This window comes from Clupea harengus, chromosome 16 (genome assembly GCF_900700415.2).
Source record: "Clupea harengus chromosome 16, Ch_v2.0.2, whole genome shotgun sequence".
Lineage (NCBI taxonomy): Eukaryota > Metazoa > Chordata > Actinopteri > Clupeiformes > Clupeidae > Clupea > Clupea harengus.
The window spans coordinates 1,510,270-1,523,056 of NC_045167.1; the positions used below are offsets into that span (position 1 = coordinate 1,510,270).

General features: G+C 39.9%; 1 long non-coding RNA gene across 1 annotated transcript; it reads right to left on the reverse strand.

Annotated features, from left to right (window-relative positions):
- Positions 1-1,433: 1,433 nt before the first annotated feature.
- Positions 1,434-11,841, reverse strand: LOC116224026. Its single transcript, XR_004165390.1, has 2 exons — positions 11,706-11,841; positions 1,434-8,895 (listed from the first exon to the last, which is right to left on the reverse strand). It is a non-coding gene; the product is annotated as an uncharacterized LOC116224026 (long non-coding RNA).
- Positions 11,842-12,787: the final 946 nt, after the last annotated feature.

Below are 12,787 nucleotides of genomic sequence, written 5' to 3' on the forward strand. Positions count from 1 at the left end.
AATGTCTAATGCTCCTTATTAGTTTACACTAAGTTTATAGGCACGTTTACTCAGAAATAAATTCCTGTTGAGTAAATATATACACATTCCAAAAGCCCAAGAATATGAAAATGCATCTGGAGATACACCTGTGCAAATTTCACACGCTTGCAATATAAAAAAAATAAAACAAGATAACATAAAAAATTGAGCAATATAAAACATAGATCAATAGAAGGTCATGTTTGCTAAAAGATCCAAACAAACTTGAATTAGCAACAACAACAACAACAACTACAACAGGGACGTGCCATTTTCCATGTCGCGCTGCAGACGCTGCGGGCCCTCTGTGGTGGGTCCTTCTCTGGCCCCCCGAGCACACGTGTCAAGATGACTTCTCAATTACAGCCGTGACCTCTGGGGTCACATTTTGTTGAGACGTGAACAAAGGCCACGACCCCGGGGTCACAAGTGTTAGACTAGGAGCAGGCAGGCCCCATTGACGGGGAGTGTGCTGTTTGCTTTGAGTAGGTAAAGATCAGTGGCCTGTTGCCTAATGGGGATTAAGAGGTGATCCCCTCCCTCAGGGGTGTCACTCACTGACGTCCCACATCACACTTTATTAACTCCTCTGGCCTCTGAGGGCCGGCCGAGGGAGCAGATCAGAGCCCAGCGCAGCAACGAGCACACAAGTGCACACACGCACGGCCGCAGTCAGGCACATACCAACAGGAGCCAGTTCGACCACTTTTATGTTAACTCGTTAAATGAAATACAAGTAGCTAAATTCAACCTGTTAATCGACCGTGACCATACGGGTCAGTTCAGTCAGGTGTGATGCAAAATATATATGATGTTGGCTCAATTACTTTGTTCCCCTTGAAGGGGAGAGATATGACAACACCAAAAATATCTGTACAAATTCTGTAAAGAATCAGAGATAATATTCCTCCACATGATATATTCAAATATTCAAATATTTGAACCAGTTCAGAGACAAAATACTACTTTTTTGTGTCTGCTTGAAATTAAATAATTGTTTTTATCCAAGCAAGTGAACTGGTTCGATAGACCATGACGTGTGAGGGGATACAGGTAGGGGGCTGTGATGTGCAACACAACCCCACATTTCAGATCCCAAGATGGAGGACAGTAAGACACAACATGGTGGTCACTGCTTATTTGGAAGGAATTCCCAAGCTATGATCTTTATAACATAAAGTCAACATCCAAGACAAATGTAATTCATTTACATATGACTTTCCTCAAAGTAAGCATACAAGTTTCTGTCTGGATGTACCAATTCCAATTCCCAGACTTTACGAGATGACATGGGTGTGAATGTTTGCCTGATTAAGTGGAAATACACAGAACAACATTTGCTGAATAAATATGTCTTATAAATATATTTTAACAATATTTAACTCTCTCAATTAGAAAAAAAACCTCAATCATTGCCAATTTACTTTAAATAGCTTTAAACAAAACATGGCAAGTTGATTTGGTTTCATGAGTGTTTTTTTCTTGATTCAAACTGTCAATCTTATATTAGGCTACATACCTAATTCAAACCTAATAATTCACTTTATGACTAGATGTATACTTCAGATAGCTCTACATTAGAGAGTATTTCTCACATCCGAAATGTGGGTTCATCTATTATTCCCCAAGATATGTTGGTCTTGCACAGTGCACTAGTAAAGTGTTGTGTAGAAATTATAATAATTCAATCTATAAATATTAATTTGTGAAAATACACCCAGACATTGATGAAATATCTATCCTAAACAGAGAATCAACACTTGAGCTTTTCACCATAAAAGCACTCTTTTGCTTTTTTCTTATGTTCTCTATTTTATGTTAAAAATTATGGAAATAATTAATAGAATATACAAATAGTTTCTTAAGAAATGGTAGCATGAGCGTGTGCTGCAATGTCCTGATCCATGTCTAAAACGCTCCATAGGATGTTAAAGTTTCAGATGCAAAACAAAGAGGTTTCACATGAAACAGCTTCTTGTCTTTAAAGATATTGAAGTATAAAAACAAAACATGGTGAAAAGCTCGAACATGGACGGCTTAGTGAGAGCAAATACAATAACAATTTAATATACGGATATATTGATTAGTTAACCGAACAAAAATATTGCTTACTGATTATAAAAATATAAATAGAGGCTTCTATTTTTTACTCTGTCGAACTAAAGTATAATTTTTGTCTATCTTCATAGCATTAGCATTATATGATTGTGTGGTAGAATTAACACACAGGCAGAACATTAATCCTGGTAACACCACAGCAAGGTCATGCAGAATTGTGAGTAAATAACCATGGCTTTTGTTGACCATCTAAATCTAATCTAAATTCGACAGAAGAATAAAAAACAATATACTCATAAGCTATCAAACACTGTTACACTGTCCAATATCCTTTACCTTAACAATAAACCAAAAAAAATGTAATAGTCAAAGACTAATCATAGCTCTTTGAAAAGAATTGCTGAACCTGAAGTAGCAAATAGAATTTAAAAGGATAGTAAAACTAAAAGTATAACTACATGGCTAATATAATTCTCTGTACACATCTGAATGAAGGCATGAAAATACCAGATCAAATAAATGATAAACCTTACAAACCTCTCTATGACACAATGTTGCAAAATGCCTAATTGAATGCCAAATGTAAAGTATTACTACACTATTACTTTTTAAACTTGATTTGTAAAAGTAAGTCATTGGATATTGCGTTTCAAGTGAACTGTTTGTTTCTCACTCAATGCCGAAAGAATGTGTAAATCATTTCAGAATCCTTCTTTTATGTCCCTCTAATGAGCATTTTTAGCATGTGCCAGGTTTGACACACACCGCACTCCTTCAGGCAGGCTTCGCACAGCTTGCTTAAATCAATGAGGACATCTTTTTAACATTTCATCACAATCACTGCTGTAATAAAATGCCTTCACCTTCTAAAATAATTTGTATCTTTTCTTTTAGTCACAAGCTTACAGACTCTCTTAACCAATGCATCAGACTTGGTATTTTATTATATGCATGCCTACTGTTGCTATACTGCGACAGGCATTTTGCTCTGTATAATTACAGGCAAATACTCCAGACAACAAACAAACAAAAGGGGAAAAAAAATCAACATTTGTTATGAGTAATTTTAGAGCTTAACTAAAAAAAATATATAGACTGCTGATGGCTTTGCACATTTCACACTTAAGCGATGATTAAATAACGTGTTACTGAAATTAATTATTAAACATTTTTGGGACTCTGTGAAAGGCTTCTACCATAAATAGATAATGCAACGTGCAGTATCTTTCAAACATGTTTGCTTACAAAACTAACTTTCCATTGTGCAGAAGACAGTAAGTTGAAACTGACATTGAAGTAGTAAGTGGCTGTTGTTTCGCTAGCCAATAATATGACCTACAATAGCGAGCGGCCAGCAAACTAATCCCAAAACTCGTTTGTGCTGCTACACATTCAAAAGAGGAATAAAGCAATATGTTTACAGCAGTTATAGAATCTCCTATTGCTAAAAATAAATATTTTACATATGCATGTTCATGGAACATTAATTCAAGAAAGTGCATAAGGGACAATAATGTCAAGGAGGTTGTGCTAATAACATGAGATTACTTAATACCACTGCCCTGAGCTCATAATGAGGATCCCACATATATATATATATATATATATATACATATATATCGGATATTGAACATTTAGTATGCCTTATATGTTACAAATAGCTGCATACTCCCTCCCTAATTTCTGTGTTGAACATATCCATGTGTTATAATCCTTACAACCAGACAAGAATCATTAAAGGCATCACAGGAATCCTGTGCATCAACAGAGGCATACACTGAACAAACCTGTTTCCCTGAGACCTGTTTCTGCCGAGGCCCATGTGCCAGCGTCCTGTTAGGGCTGGGTGCTGGTGTTAAAGCATGGACCAGCATGGACCTTTTTTGCCTTCTCTGCATGGCCGCGTGGGGTGGGAGTGTGGGGAGTGTGGGGAGTGGTACGGTGCTCACTCTTAAAGGCGTGGGCCCAGAGCCGGCGCTAGCGTGTGCCACGTCACAGCCCTGCATGGACAGCACAGAGAGGATTCGCCCCAGCCGAGCCCGCCACACCCAATCCGCCATGCCTGTGTCCCAACGGCCCCCAGGGACAGACACACATGGACACAGCCTTCATGCAATTATGGAGGAGATCACACACACACACACACACAAACTGCCCTATTCTATTCAGGGGATTGTAGGGATTCTACAGAGTTCTCTCCTGTATGGTATCGACTGAAGACAGGCATGAGAAGTGCTTCAAACACTATTTAAAACGAGGCCAAGTGTGTAACAGTTAGTAGGCTGCAGCAGAGTTGATAAAATGGTGGTTAATGAGTGATTTCAGTCAAACTACGGAATGCTTCCCAAGGGCACACACAGACCCGCTAAACTGAGAACAATCCTTACTGTTCAAGACCCCATAATGTCCACCTGTTACCCAATACATTTTTTTTTATAATATTTAGTGTCAATAGTTAAAGTAATATTTGGACGGCTATTTTGAGAATTACCAATATATTTACTAACACTGAGAAACATGGGTGTGTTTTTTAAATAGCTACGTTTTGTCTATGAAGGCTCGTGGTGCAATATCAAATCTTATAAGCTTCACATGACCTGATGTTAGGACAGCACTATACTGGTCATACGCCCAACGCACACAGTCCCAGTCTTGACCTCGCTTATCCCTGCCATGCAATATCAGTTTCGGCACACTGCCAGTCTGGTGCGTTTAAAAATAAACAGGAGGACTCTGCCCTGCCCTTGTTTTCCAGACACAGGTCTAGGTGCAAGTTTCAGCCAGCCAGCCAGGCCAGCCACTATTAAACTCTCTTTTACTGTCCTTATTCTTTCTCAAGTATAACCAGTATTCCAGCTATCTGTCAGAATCCAAGAAAACTATATTGCTATCTTTAGCCTAAAATGTGCAAGGTGCCTGTGTGTCTGTTTGAGAGTTCAGTGAAGGGGGTTAAGATCAAGAAGAGTCTTGATGAAGTTGTACACAAAGGTAATACGTGAGGTGGACTAATCAGACTCTTTGTAATAATGATTGGGCACTAAAAGCAATGACTGAAAATACCTTATCTAACACAATTCAAAAATGAATATCCTCCGAGAATATGTGGCTGTGCACTAAAATAAGGCTAATTGCTATAGTCTCAATACACTATATACTGCGTGAGTGAACTGGCAGTTTGTCCCTGCTCAGGGTTAAGGGCTCTCCTGCAGCCCGTGCTCTGCTCTGCTCTGCTCTGCTCTGCGGTGGGGGGCAGGGCAGCTGCAGGAGTCTGAGATGCTAACAGTCATGAGGACGCAGACGCTAACAAAAGGAGCCTTTATGTCGTGTGCATACAGATAGAGCAGCCTCCTTTGTGTGCCGTTTCACACGTCTCCAGCGGCCTGCACAGGTCCTCAGACGCCTCTTTTCACCCATGCCTCAGCACAACTATATAGGACACACACTGCCTTCTTGTGGCCACATTGAATGAAAGCAGACATGCGCGCACGCACGCACGCACACACACACACACACACACACACACAGAGATTGAGAGAGAGAGACAGACCCCCTCACATACTTCTAAATAAAATAGCTAATCTCCATAAACTCCACGGTCCAGGAGATCAGTCAAGGAAACATTTCTGGAGGAAGAAGCAGAGAGAACCTGGAGTAGGATGCCTGAAGACAGACAGATCACATAGAGCCCACTCTGTGGCTCACATGGACGCTCAATAGCAACGTCATTTCAAATATCACAGAAAACCTCAATTAAAAAAAAATGTATTATTACAATCCCTCTGCGTGAACAGTTGTTCTAACGACTTAATTGGAACACGTGACTAAATTAGACAGCAGACAAATCTGTGCAACTTACACCGGAGTTAAAGAACAGCTACCATAATATCTTAAGCTTGTGGCTAAATTCTTGTTCATGTAAATATCTCCCTGTAACCCACACCCTTCCCTTACCAACACAACACAACACATTTAAACATGCAAGGAATAGGCACAAGCCGTGCCAATGAAATGAACACAGTTCAAAGGTGCCAACACCCTAGAGCCTATCTTTTATAAGTAGTCCAGTGAGATTTGAACATGAAGAAGATGAAAAAGTGGAATTAGGACAACTACATGCAGAACAAATAAATGTTGAAGGATGCAGAGTGAAAAGCAAAGAAATATGTGGAGGTGTTTAGGTTTTTCTCAAGCCTGCGTCTCTGACGCTGACCTATAAACCTTTGTGACTGGAACGAATGCAAATGGTGCTGACTTGCTCCCCCCAAAATACTAAGGGGCTATTCAAATGAGCCCCCGCCACAATGCAGCCATGGCTGGCCCACGGAGCGGCCCGGCCTGGGACTCAAAGGCTGCCATGAGTGCTCACGTGGCGTGCACCCTCTGTCCAGCTGGGAAAGGCTTGTCTGTGGTCATTCATTCTCCTACATGGTGGACATAAAATAGCTAATGTGCTACAAATATCACTCTTTCTGAACTAACACAAGTTGACAAATGTTCTGCACGTACTATAAAACATGCATGGCGGTCTTCTTTCACATAGTGCCATAATCCTTTTTCTGTCATAAATCACACATCCCCTTCATCACATTCTTCGTCACGCCCCTAGAATAATAGCCAAATAAATACCCTAATAAACTTTTCTGACAAAAACAAAAAAAAAACGAAAATAAAAACACAATTAAAGAAACACCTCAACGAAAAAGGCAGGCAAAATAATGTCACTGTATGACTAATACAAATTAAGCAAGTTTTTGCATTAATATAACCAAATCTACATCTTGCTGGTGTTTTTTTTTTTTAAATATGCATTAAAGAACTGAATCTCTATCATGGTATTTTAAGGACATGACAGGACCCATGTGATTAAGGGCATGTGTGAGTTCTTCTAGGTTATATATTTCCTACAGAGAGGTCTAGATTTCTCACAAAATGTTTTTGATACTTGGGCTCACCAGCCAATCAAATGCAGCCCTCCCTTAAAGCAATGTTGCTGATTGGCTGAACTAGTGTATGGCTCGGTGCGGGCCACTTCGTTTGTTTCCCATTGGCAGTGCCAGGACAGAGCAGGAACACCAGCTTAGTTTGTCTGGACAGACAGCTAGATGAACGTGAGGAGAATTTGGCTGCATAAAATGAGAAGTGTAATGGATTAGAATCAAGGACTGGCCTTTAATCAGTCAATCATCAGTGTTATCTGACAGAAGAAGAAGAAGAAGAAAGGAAAAGGAAAAGGAATAGATTAGCCCGGCCCTGAGATGCAGATCCTCCAGCATGAATGTAAACTTCTGAAGGCTGGAAACATCTCTTGTTCCACCCATGAGTTCATGTCATTTGCTTACAGTTTAGTATGTCAACAGGCCTTTGCCATCCATACCAGAGCATATATATTCTATTTCCTTCCGACCAGTAGATTAAATACTGAAAAGGGAGTCACACGGACTGGCTCAGCCACATCTGGAGGACACCTGCAGGGGTCACATGACCTGAGACGGCCCCCAGAGAGGTAATGGAAAAGGCTGCGTGAGATTGATTGAATAATGGGAGTCACTGGGGCAATAGATGACAAAGAGGCATTCAAGAAAATGATCGGGGCTTGTCAGCATTTTTCATTCAAAGCTGGCGAGGCCATCATTTGAAATGTGTTCTGCTGAAAAGTAGACCACAAGATAATGATTTGCGTATTTTGGTAGAAAAACTTCAATACAAACAGGTTTAAGATGTCTCAGTTTCGGGGTATGTGGTTTTGACAGAATGGACAGTTGTGGGATAAACAAACCTAAAGATCGACATGAATAGCTCATGAAAGAAAAATGCTCTCTTCATCTCTTGATGAATGTGGCATGTCTGACATCAAGTTAATGTTAAGCAATCATCATACAAAACTAACTACAAAACAGAAGGCTATAAACCCTAGAATCTGTAGACATGCAGCACAAATAACAGTCAGAGAGAAATCATGCTACATTGGGCTGCGCGAGTAAAAGTAAGCCAAGGCCAAAAACAGTTTGGTAAATAAACTAACAGAAACAACACCGTGTGAAGTCACGAATCAACTTGTTAAACGATACTTTATGGTATGATAATGACACTGGCAATATGGAATTAAAAACTACCCTTGAGCTTCAGACTATGAGTTAACATGAAAGATAAATTACTTTTTGATTAGTGTGGTTGAGAGCATCAACATGCTGCAACAATCCTCTCCAGACAAACGGGATATTACATCCCGCTCATCCTGTATCTGCCTTTAATTGCTCTCGTATTGCTGCGATGGCTCCCATTCTCTGGAATGGAACTGAGCTGAGCGCTTTCCACAATGAAAGGCCAGGTGTCCTAGCTATCCACCATGATCTTCTCTCAACACAGTGGGCAAAGTTCTAGAACAGATTTGAACAGATTTCTAAAATCATGTGCTGCCCATCATGCCAGAGCGTAGAGTGTGCTTGTATATCTCAAAACACAGAGGGAACAGAACGCTTGAGACCAGGTTTTGAATCGAAATGCAGTTGCTTTTGATCCTATGTCTATTGTTGTTTGTACTAAACAGGGACAACAAATGATTTATACCATAAGAACAGATTAGATGAGTGGTGTGACAGGAGGTCCCCGTCCTCAGATGACATGTTAGTCAGTCATCTCCAAGCACTCAGCATCCTTCAAATATTTAGATTTACGTGCTGAGATGGAATACAGTGGAGATTTGAAAAACTGTTGTGTCACATTCGGCTCTGGTCTTATCCCACCAATCACCTCTCACCTGCACTCTGGCAGCCACACCTCCATCTCTTCTCCACCAATCACATGGCATCCTCAGAACTGTGAAAAACAATCATACAGCAGCCCTCAACACCTCTGTCCTTGATTGAATTTGGCCTTAACAATTTGGCAATAAAAGGAAGAATGTTTTCAATTGTCAATGTATCATCATAGGAATCTCCATCCATTTAAAAGTTTTCAACAGTTCTTTCTACAAATGAGACTTCTGAATCATACCAAGGCAGTACACATATTCTCCTTTTGAATGTGGCTATGTCCTGTTTCTTTTGAGTACCAAACTGAGGCAGAAGGCTGAAAATCCTGCAGAGAGCTGTTTAATTTACTTAAAGGATTCATGAACTCGCTTTTGACTTGGGACCCTACTCCCACTTCACTGTATCCTAAAAAATAAATGTTTTCTTCACAGTATAAAAAACTGCAAGTTCAGCCAAAATAGACAATAAAGCAGTATAGGGAGCGGAAACACATGCCAGATTGCAGAGGGGCGATTCGGTGCCGGGGCCCATTTTTTTCCCCTTCAAATGATCCAAAGTGGAAAGAAAAGCCTTTTCCCTGTCCTCAGATGAACTTGAACATGAGCTTCCTGTTAGAGCTGGAGAGGAAACACCCAGCACAGCGAACTCACACTAACAGAGACCGGCGTTCACTGCCGAATTCTTCGCTGACTGCGAAATTAGGTCAGGCACTTAAGAGCTTGCACAAAGACACACACATACACACACAGACACATACACACACACTCACACACAAAATGTACGCATACATACACATTCGTAGGTGCACATACACACACTTTGCAGGCTAGTCATGTCTTCATATTGTGGCTAAACTGCCACTGCTGCAGAGACAAAAAGAGAATTTGTGTTCTCTAGCGTTCTGATTCTGATTCGATTATTTATGCCATTTTGTACACTAGGTAATACGAAGAACTCCTTCCAGAACCGTCCTCACAGTGTGAGCACACCACAAATAGTGCATGGATAGTTCCAGTCTGTCAGAGCCGAGTAAGTGCTGCTTTGAAAAGTTACAGTTCCAGTCTGGGCCCTGCCCTTAACCTGGGATAACCTGTGTTGACAGTGGAGGCCAAAAACACTCACAGAAATGAATCTTTGAACAAAAGTTTCCATTTTCACACTTGACCTTAATATGCCGTTGCCAGAAATTGTGCTAATCATTCAGCCGAACATTACCTCTGTAAAATGCCAGTCTCCCAGGTCTAGAATAAGCATTTGAAGTGTGTCTGATTTAATAATGAAATATCTTTGATCTCTCATTAATGACATTAATTCAGTATGGGACTGCGGACAGGTTGTGTTGTAACGCTGAACCAACGTGCCGGTCCGTATTCTTTCATTGCAATTTGAATGTTTGAGAAAAATATAAGGTGTGTGTTGGGGGTGGGTGAGCAGCTTGAAGTGAATGTCCAGGGCCTGGAATTTAGTTTGAGAGAAAGAAAAAAAGGAACACCGTAGACAGAAAGCAAGAGTGAGAAACAGAAAAAAAATCGAGCAATACTACAGGCCAATGTTCTGTCATCTGTCACTGCAGTAGAGTTTGGGGAGACATTCCTGTGGGATTGACAGTTTGGCATGGTCAGGGCCCCAGCCAGTCATGGAAAGACACTGCCAGTGCTCACACAGCACAAATTCGGCCAGATGTGCTGGATGCTAATAGGCCCACTGATACTCACTGTCTGCCTGCCCAAGAATACTGCCACAGTTGACTCTCTTCTGCGCTACCTGGCAGCTGGTGTATTGGAAATGACTATTTAGATGTGAACTGAAAGCTTGCTTTGGCAGCAGTGACTGGATTTTGAGTGACAACCCAAGAAAAAGTGGATGACATCTGACTGACCTTTAATAAGTTCCTTTTCTTAATGTAATCCTTTCAAAATTGAAACTGAGGTAAGAAAATGCACTTCAAATCCGACGGAGCCACATCTTACATCCAGTGATAACACTCTATAACAAAGTGTTTACACGATTTTAAAAGTGTACAAAAAGAATCACACCACTTGCAAATCTTTTACAAAGACCTAGTACTGATCGCACATGTAGGTCGTAGGGCTTTACTTAATGGTGGCCTTAAAGAGTCGTGTAACGATAACACATCTAAAGGGTTACATTAGAATTATTATAAACTTATAACTGTTTATTATAACAAAACTGTAAAACAACAATATCAACAACAAAAGTGTTCTGTGTCAAGTCCTGAACCCTAGTGTGAAAAACTAGCATACGTCACATGGCATCAAAAGCTTCCTTAAAATGAGTATGATGCTGCCAAAAACCCTGATCAGAAAACTACAAAAAGGACTTCATCATTAATTATCAAAATTAAATATAAAAAATGTATAATAGTCGTGAGACATACATATATTGGAAAGAGTAAAACTAAATCCGTCTGCATTTAAAGGCAGCTCTTCTTAAAAAAAATTCTATTTACACAATGAAACGGCATGTAAGTTGCCTATTTAGTAAACTGTAACAATTATAAATCATTGCTTTTACAAATGAACAGTCCAGGAATCCCTTCATCTGTACTGTACTAATTAATTGATAGTCTTTAACATCACCTCGACAAACTACTCAGTGATGAATTAACAAAGCTTACGTTTGGATGTCCGTCAACTCTGACCAGATATGTTTTTTCATATTCGCCTTTAAATACTAAAACTTTTTTTCATATAATGAATAACAAATCTCTCTATTGAAAACAGCTCTAAGTAAAGCCCTCAACCAGCCTGCCGTGAACATACTGCATTTCTACAAGATGGAAAAAAACACTTGCTTTTACTTCAATGTCATATGTATTGGGAGAACTTCTCAAAAATATATTTTAAAACATACCTTTTGTCTTCATTGCTTGCTGCTTCATGCATTCTCTGTTCTCTTATTCAAGTCAAGTTTTCTCCTCTGGAAAATCTGTGTCTCTGTGCATGCACATGCAAACACACACACACACACACACACACACACACACACACATGCAAACACACACGCACACACACACACACACGCACACACACACACACACACACACACACACACACACACACACACACACTTTAAAATAGACTCATTTCACTTTCTTTAAGAAAACAGAATTAAGATGACTTCAAAGTCAACGAGCCTCCCAAAAAAACACCACACACACCTGAGAGTGCTTAAACAACAGCTAGATTGTTTTGTGGACTCATTATCCCCTATCTTTCTCCTTGTCATTACAGACAACCCCAACACATTACAATGGCCCAGAGCACTTTGTTATTTAATTCAAACAAAACAATGAGTGTAATATTAACTGCAGGTTTAACACTAATGCCAGGTCTGACAATGTAATTTGCACTGGGACCAAATAAAGACTATTCTCTTGGTTAGATGGCATGGCATGATGCACCACTTTAAGGCTCCATTTGGCGTGATATACAGAATGAACCAACACATTACAGGAAATAATTCAATATTTACGTTGATGTTATATCACGATTAAACTTTCATGGTGATTTGTCATCTACTTTCATATTCACGAATGATGTAGACTATTGCAATCGACATGTACTGCGCTCTACTCAACCGCAACAAAGACAACCGAGTGAAAAGGCAATTTAATCCAAATTTCAACATTTAAGAACTAGCTAGCTATTCCGGACTTCACCAGCTTCTGCAAATAGGCCTACGAAAGCAATTTATATGTTTGTTAGATTTATCGTTACCTTGCATAGCCTATAGCCGAAGAGAAAGACGATAAACTATAATGTGAGACATTAATCACAAGTCGTGTCTGGCCGTTAAGTTCTTTGTGTAATGGAACATAGTGCACACGGAAAACTATGTCTGTACCGTGTAAACAAGCACATTATTCAGCCGCAATTCTTTCAATATAGGCTACTAAATTGCAAACTGGCAATAAAACACAGCCTATTCCTTCT